We start from the raw sequence: 8,532 nt of genomic DNA, 5'->3' as shown, positions 1-8,532 counted from the left end.
GAAACTATAAAAGCACTACAAGAAAACACTGGGGAAATGCTTTAGGACATTGGTATGGGCAAAGATTTTTTGAGTAGAACCTCACAACCACAGGCAACAAAAGCAAAAATTTACAAATGAGGCCAAGCTAAAAGGCTTCTACACAGCAATGGAAACCATCAACAAAGTAAATATAGCATGGGAGAAAATATTTGCAAACTATCCACCTGACAAGGGATTACTAACCAAAATATATAAGTAACTCAAACAGCTCAATAGCAAAAAAACCTAAATAATAAGATTTAAAAACAGGCAAAAGATATGAATAGACATTTCTCAAAAGAAGACATACAAATGGCCGACAGATACATGAAAAAATACTCAACATCACTAATTATTAGGGAAATGAAAATCAAAACCACAAGATATTATCTCATCCCAGTTAAAACGGCTATTATCAAAAAGACAGGAAATAATAGATGCTGGTGAGGATGTGAAGAAAGGGGAACACTCATACACTGTTGGTGGGAATGTAAATTAGTACAGCCACCACTGAAAGCAATAGGGAGGTTCCCCAGAAAACTGAAAATAGTACTACCATATGATCCAGCAATCCCACTACTGGGTATAACACTGTATCAAAGGGTATCCGTACTACCATGTTTACTACAGCACTATGCACAATAGCCAAGATATAGAATTCAGCCTAAGTGTCCATTAATGGATCAAAGAATAAAGCAAATGTGGTTATATACACAGTAGAATATTATTTGGCCATCAAAAAGAATGAAATGCCATCATTCGCAGCAACATGGATGGAACTAAAGGGCATACATTAAGTGAAATAAGCCAGAAAAAGAAAGACAAATATTGCATGTTCTCATTCATACATAGGAGCTAAGAAAATTGATCTCATGGAAGTAGCAAGGAGAATGGTGGTTAGCAGAGGCTGCGAAGAGTTGGAGGCAGGTGGGGTGTGGGGGGACAATGAAGAGAAGAAGTTGGTTAATGGGTACAAAAATATAGTTAGATAGAAGGAATAAGTCTAGTGTTCAACAGCACAGTAGGGCAACTATAGTTAACAAGAATTTAATGTATATTTCAAAATAGCTAGAAAAGATGATTTGGAATGTTCCCAGCACAAAGAACTGATAAATGTTTGAGGTGACAGATTTCCCAATTACCCTAATTTGGTCATTACACATTATATGCCTGTATCAAAATATCACATGTACTCTATAAATATGTACAACTATTATATCAATTGAAATAATAATGATAATTAATAACTTTCCAAAACAGAAAGCACTAGGCCCAGATGGGCTCACTGGTGAATTCTATCAAACACTTAAATTATACCAATTTTTAGCCAGGCATGGTGGCTAGCTAGTGCCTGTAGTCCCACCTATTCGGGAAGATCATTTGAGGCCAGGAGTTCGAGATCAGTCTGGGCAATATAGGAAGATCCTGTCTCTTAAAAAAATATTTTTATACTGATTCTCTACCATCTCTTTTTAAACTTGAAACATTCAGAAAAAGTCTGTCCTAAGGGGTATAACCACTACTACCATCCTTTGAACCCTGGTAATGCCCCCCAAGGGGCACTGATAGAGCTTTAGTAAAGACAATAAATAAGTAATAAAAAAAGAGAGCGCTTTAGAGGGAAAAAAGATCTGAGTTAGATTATTGGCTCTGTCTTATGAATCTTTTATCTCAGGCAAAGTCTGAGTTAGATTACTGGCTTTTGCCTTATGAATCGTGGAGAAGTTACTTAACCTCTTCATACCTCAGTTTCCAAATATGTATAAAAGAGGGAATGACAATACCAACTTAATAAGTACATTGTAAGAATTCAAAGTAACAATTTTGCAAAGCACCTACATACAGATTGGCTCATGCTGGTTCTCTTCTTCCTTCTCTTTTGCCCAATCTACTCTGCCATCTTCACCCCTGATATGACCTATGGAATGACAAAACTGGGGACAAAGAAAAACCGAAGTAAAAATATGAAGTTCTACTATGTATCTAGTTTAGCACTAAAACAGGCCTCATCACATATCTGAAGAAATCACCCAAAATCATTGGCTTTAATTATACAATCAAATTATTAACATTGGGCCAGTCTCTTTTTCACAGAAAACAGGGGTATTCCTGGTAGCCACAGAAGTAATGGTTTATGGTCTGTGCCTTCAACACAATCCTACTCACATGATTTGATCCTTTCCCCAAGTAGACATTGACACCTGACCATTTCTGCCTCCTCCAAGAAAAAGAGGCCCCAACGCTTTGGAGTACCAATCCAATTTAAGTCCAAAAGAGAAGAAAACTATGTCCAAGTAATGGCAGAAGAAAGGAAAAAACAAACAAAAAACTCTGAGCTGGTTAATAAAGGAAACTAGCAAAAGATTAAACTCTTGTTTTTATTGAAAAGCCATGGCATGAAGACTAAAAACTAGCCCCAAATCCTTGAGTCTGGATTGATTAAAAGTGGTAGAGGGGGGAGGTGGCGCCGGCCGAGGCACGCGGGAGGCCCCTGGAAGAAGATGAGCGCGGCGGGGCGGGGTGAGAGCCGCTGGGCATGAGTGTCCCGCTGCATCTCTTTCAGTGCGAGCCACCAGCTGTACAGTAAATCTCTGAGTGATGAAGAAAACTTGAAACTGTTTGGGAAATGCAACAATCCAAATGGCCATGGGCACAATTATAAAGTTGTGGTGACAGTACATGGAAAGATTGATCCTGTTACAGGAATGATTATGAATTTGACCGACCTCAAAAAATATATGGAGGAGGCAATTATGAAGCCTCTTGATCATAAGAATCTGGATCTGGATGTGCTTTACTTTGCAGATGTTGTGAGTACAACTGAAAATGTAGCTGTGTATATCTGGGAAAACCTCCAGAAAGTTCTTCCTATGGGAGTTCTTTATAAAGTAAAAGTGTATGAAACTGACAAGAATATAGTAGTTTATAAAGGAGAATAGAGCTTAGGGATTAACATTGTAGAAAGACTAATTTCTTTCCGTATTTGAGAAAGATCTTTATCCCGTTGGAATATTAAGCAGTTACCACATGATTGTCGCACCTCCACCCTGTGCTCTGGACTGCCTGGTTTATTGAAATCATTGTAAGACCTGTTAAATCTTACAAACCAAACTTGTAATATATCCTGAATATCATTTAGAGAGTTTCTTATCTCTAGATTAAAAGTCACTTCATTTTTGTGAGAAAAAAAAAGTGGTAGAGGTATCCCAGGTAAACCCCACATTGCACCGGAGTAAGGAAGCAGGTCTATTTCCATATTGTTCAGTTTTCACAAGCTTTCAATGATATAACTTTCTATTTCCAAGCCCTAGGAACATCCCCTCTTAAACTGTCTCATCAGCGTGGGGCTCCAACTCAGCTCTAAGGAGAAGGGTATGACTTTTAAAATTAAGGTATAACAGGAGTTTCTCTCCCACCCTCACTTATTACCTGGTTGTGTGACTGTTTATGAATCATCTTCTCTATCTGAGCCTCAACATTTCTTCTCTGCAAAATGAGGATAATACCATTCCCCTTACACAATTGCTTGAGAATTAAGTTAAAACTCATGTCAGCCAGGCATGGTAGCTCACTTCTGTAATTCCAGCACTTTGGGAGGCTGAGGTGGGAGAATTAGGCAGAGGTCAGGAGTTTGGGACATAGTGAGACCACATCTCTACAAAAAATAAAAACAATTTAAAAAATTGAGCTGGGTGTGGTGGTGTGTGCCCATAGTCTCAGCTACAAAGGAGGCTGAGGTGGGAGGATTGCTTGAGCCCAGGAGTTCAAGGCTGAGCTACAGTGATCACACCACTGAACTCTAGCCTGGGCAACAGAGTGAGACCCTGTCTCAAAAACAAACAAACAAACAAAACAAAACAAAAAAACCCATGTCAAATGTGCTTAGTACAGTGTATGGCTCATAGTAGACAAGAGTTGGAATTAATTCCCTTCCCTTCCCTTCAAAACAGCCTTATGCTCCAAGGGGAAAGCAGGCATAATTTCTCCTTTCCATAAAATTAAATCAAACAGTACCATAACCAGGTCAGAAATGCCAGGGCTGGAACCAAACCCTATACATACTTTCCTGTATCTGAGTGCTGACTCCAAGTCACACTGCAACAGCACGCTTGTGAGAGGCTACACTCTCACTCACGAGTTAGGTCTTATACCTAGCTATTATTTTAAGAAGCTAAGATTAGCTCAGGGCTAGGCTGAGTAATGAGATATAAGTGCTTTGGGAATCTGTCAGTTCCCAGCATAACTAATGAGTTCCCAACAGCTCCTTGAAAAATGCTGAGGCTATAATCAGAGGAAGAATATTTCTGCCCCTTCCTATAGTGTCTGCTTTGAGAAATTTGTATTTTCTGTAATCATTATTAAACGTTACTTGTGCTTTTTTCCTTCAGTTTCACTAATGGCTAGTGTCACTAGGGAGGCTATATAGTGTAGAACAAACAAGGGTTTTGGAATCAAGCTCTGATCCAACTCTCAGCTCTGTCAAGGCCATGTAGCTCTGCTATATGCCACTGGACAAGTTACTTGACCTCCCAGAGTCTCAGTTTTCTCACCTAAGGTGTTTTCCAAAGTTCAGGCTGCCACTTCAGCAGGCTGTGAAATCAATTTAATGGCTTGCAAATACATTTTTTTAAATTAAAAAGGAAAATATATCGACGGTACTACATAACAATATTTCACTACATGAAAACACCAGATGCCACTGACCTATAAAATGGGACTAAGGGACATGGTGTATGTTATTTTCTGTATATTTCAGAGTTTTGAGAATTTTAACACATTAACTGCCATGTGAGTTGTATTTAACTCACACTAGTTTTGAGCCTGAGGCCTCATGAAGCAAAACCTGAACAAAACCCTGCAGTTGGTTCGTGAAAATCTTACTTGTTGATATTCTTATTGTTATAATTAATATTAATTTTACAAATTAATTCTAAAAATGTGGATTAAATAGAAGTCAATAAATTTCATTTTTCATCAAATTGGAAAGGATCATTTTGTTTTTGAAGTTTTTATTCTATTTTTGTAATAACACACTGTGGCCCCAAGGAAAAATTTTTTTTCCTAGTGTGGCAGTGTGTTAAAAAATAAAATAATGTTGGCCAGATGTTAGCAATTAACACTATAGAGTCAGAATAGCTGAATACATCCTTTCCCACTGAATAGTGGGAAAGCCCCTCTTTACTTGTTAAATTCAGATTCCCAGTAGTATGCCTTTAAGTACATCATATTAATGGTACAGTTAGACGTTATTCTTTGTCAAGGACATGTCCTTCTAAATTATTCACACAGAAAGATCAGGTCTAATTAAGAACTAAATTTTAACCTACATTAATACAGAGAAACACATTGCAAAACCCTATCCAGACAACAGTGATATGTGAAAATGCCGGAAGAGGTTCTTGTTGGACAAGCCCTCCCTGATGTGGAAAGGGCAATTAAACCAATGTTAGCCCCAAAACTGTTCTAAAAGAAGTATCATTCTGCCAGGACACTCAGAGCTGCCCACCAACATATGAAAATCTTGGCAAGATTCCCAGCTTGGGAAAGACCATCAGTTAAAGGTGGTGTCAGGAGGCCTCTGAGAAACAAACATAGACAAGAACTGCACAGAAGGGCTTCCTTGGCCTGCAGAACAAGTTACCTTGCTGCTTAAAATCATCCAATGTCCTGTCATTTAGGAAAAAAAAACAAATTTGGGAAAAATACACTTGGGAAAACATCTAAGTTTCTTAACTATAGTTTACAAGGACCTACATGATAGGGCCTATATCCTACCTCTCCAACATCACCTCCTACCTGCATTCACTCCACTTTATCCATACTATCTTTTCAGTTCCTCAAACACACTAAGCTCAATTCCACCTCAGAGCTCTTGCATCTCTTATTCCCACTGTTCAGATCACACTTCTAACAGTTCTTTGTACGCCAAGGTTCTTGTCATCAGTTGGCTTTCAGCTTACATATTTCAGTTTCTCGAGAAGCATTTCCTAATCCTTGCTCATTAAAGCAGTCTACCACCCTACTCCACCACATCCCACCCCAGCCCCCAGTCATCCTCCATCATCACACTACCACATTAAAACAGATTTTCTTCACAGCATGGCTTCTTGCTTTACTTTATAGTACTTTGGTAATTTATTTTTCTGTCTCTCCACCAGAATGTAAGCTGCATAAGAACCTTTGTTTTGTTCCTGACATCTAGAACAGTGCCAGCTGCACATATATAAATTTTTTTTGAGACAGGGGCTCACTCTGTTGCCCAGGCTGGAGTGCGGTGGTGCAATCATAGCTCACTGCAGCCTTGAACTCCTAGGATCAAGCGATCCTCCCCCTCAGCCTGTGGAGTAGGCAGAACTACAGGCATGCCTGGCTAATTTTCTTTTTTAGTTTATTTTTTGTAGAGACAGGGTCTTGCTAAGTTGCCTAGGTTGGTCTACAACTCTTGGTCTCAAGTGATCCTCCTGCCTTGGCCTCCCAAAGTGCTAGAATAACAGGCATGACCCACTGTGCCTAGCCCTCATGTTTGTATCAATATTTTACATACAAATACATACACACACATATATGAACAGAACAACTGAATGAAGAACATTGATGCATCCATTCTAGGACTTTCAAAATAACATGTGAAAGAGAATTTACACACAGAGGAAGGTCTGTTAACTAAATTCAGCAAGTAGTTGTTCAGCTAAAGACTCTATACAAGGTCCAAGTCATTAACGTGCCAAGCTTTCCTCTGAGCATCCACTTGTGAGCCATACGTATCAGAAGGGTACAGCTCCTAACGCCCAACAAAAGAATATTTGATTTGGAACCAATGCTTAGGCTAAATCTCATGCTTCCAAACCCACTGATCATCACCTCACTATGAAGTTTGCCTCTAGCATAATGGATCTTTTTTTTTTTTTTTGAGACAGAGTCTCACTCTGTTGCCCAGGCTAGAGTGCCGTGGCGTCAACCTTGCTCACAGCAACCTCAGACTCCTGGGCTCAGGCAATCCTCCTGCCTCAGCCTCCCGAGTAGCTGGGACTACAGGCATGCACCACCATGCCCGGCTAATTTTTCTATATATATTTTTAGCTGTCCGTATAATTTCTTTCTATGTTTAGTAGAGACGAGGTCTTGCTCTTACTCAGGCTGGTCTTGAACTCCTGAGCTCAAACGATCCGCCCGCCTCAGCCTCCCAGAGTGCTAGGATTACAGGCATGAGCCACCGTGCCCGGCCGAGCACAATGGATCTTCAGCAAAGAAAGACAAGGGTTCAAATCCCAATAATACCAATCCCAATTATGCTGTGAGGCCTTTGAGAAGTTTCCTCATCTATTACATGAAAATAACAGTACTTATTTCAAAGGCTATTTTGAAGATTAAATAAGCTAAATGTATATAAAACATATAGTACAGTATCTGACACATATTAAAAACCCAATAAAAATTATTATTATTCATATTATCTGGCCCTTTAAGAAAAGTAAAAATAAAAAATTTATTATTCATTTATTTATATTTTTCCAACTAATATTCATTGATATCCTTTATAATAGGCCTTGTGCCTATATGAAGCATAAGGCACAACTCAAGAGGAACTGGCCATGGTCTCCATCGTGGAGGAGATCACAGTGTAACAGGAAGATAAACCCATAAACAATAAGTGTAACAGAATTATTAGGAGTGTAGTATGTATTATTTCTCATCCAGGAAGGATGAAAAGAATCTTCCCTTCTATAGCAAACCTGACATTAAGAACTAGTTAGTCTATAGAGCTAAAAGGCCCATCAAAACCCTTCCAATTTATAAAATGAAAAGAGCTCCTGAGATGGGTCAGGGCAGTTCTGTAAAGAAGCCCTCACAAGATTTTAAGAATAGTCAAGAATGATTGTCTTAATAGCCAAGAGGTATAAGCAAGTCAGGTGTCCACTGACAGATGAATAAACAAAATGTGGTGTGTGTACACACACACACACACACACACACACACACACACACACACAACGGAGTATTACTCAGCCTTAAAAAGGAAATTCAGACATGCTACAACATGCATGAAAGTGAAATAAGCCATTCACAAATGGACAAATATTGTATGACCCCACATACTTATGTTAGGTATCTAGAGTAGTCAAATTCATAGAGACAGAAAGTAGAATGGTGGTTGCCAGGGGCCTGGGGGAGGGGGAAATGGAGAGTTTGTGTTTAATGGGGATAGCAATTTGGTTTTGCAAGAACAGTAGAATTCTATAGATGGATGTGGTGATGGTTGCACAACAATGTGAATATATTTAATGCTACAGAACTATACGCTTAAAAATGGTATATTTTATGTTATATATATTTTACCGCAACTTAAAAAAAAAGAGGAATGATTGCTCTGTGACTTACAGAAAGAAAGAGAGGGCTCATCTCTTCTTCTCAGACTATGGACATCCTTATATCTGATAGTATATCAAGTATATCAACCCAGTTTTTCCCAGGTTAAGACAGAAGAATAATTCTGGGGCAGTCCTTATATAG

General features: G+C 38.9%; 1 pseudogene; it reads left to right on the top strand.

The window, feature by feature from the left end:
• The first annotated feature begins 2,522 nt into the window (after positions 1-2,522).
• On the top strand, positions 2,523-2,960 carry LOC123645826 (annotated as a pseudogene).
• The last annotated feature ends 5,572 nt before the right edge of the window (positions 2,961-8,532 follow it).

The sequence above is a fragment of the Lemur catta genome, chromosome 10 (genome assembly GCF_020740605.2).
Source record: "Lemur catta isolate mLemCat1 chromosome 10, mLemCat1.pri, whole genome shotgun sequence".
NCBI classification, from domain to species: Eukaryota; Metazoa; Chordata; class Mammalia; order Primates; family Lemuridae; genus Lemur; species Lemur catta.
This window is presented reverse-complemented; position numbering and strand designations above follow the sequence as displayed.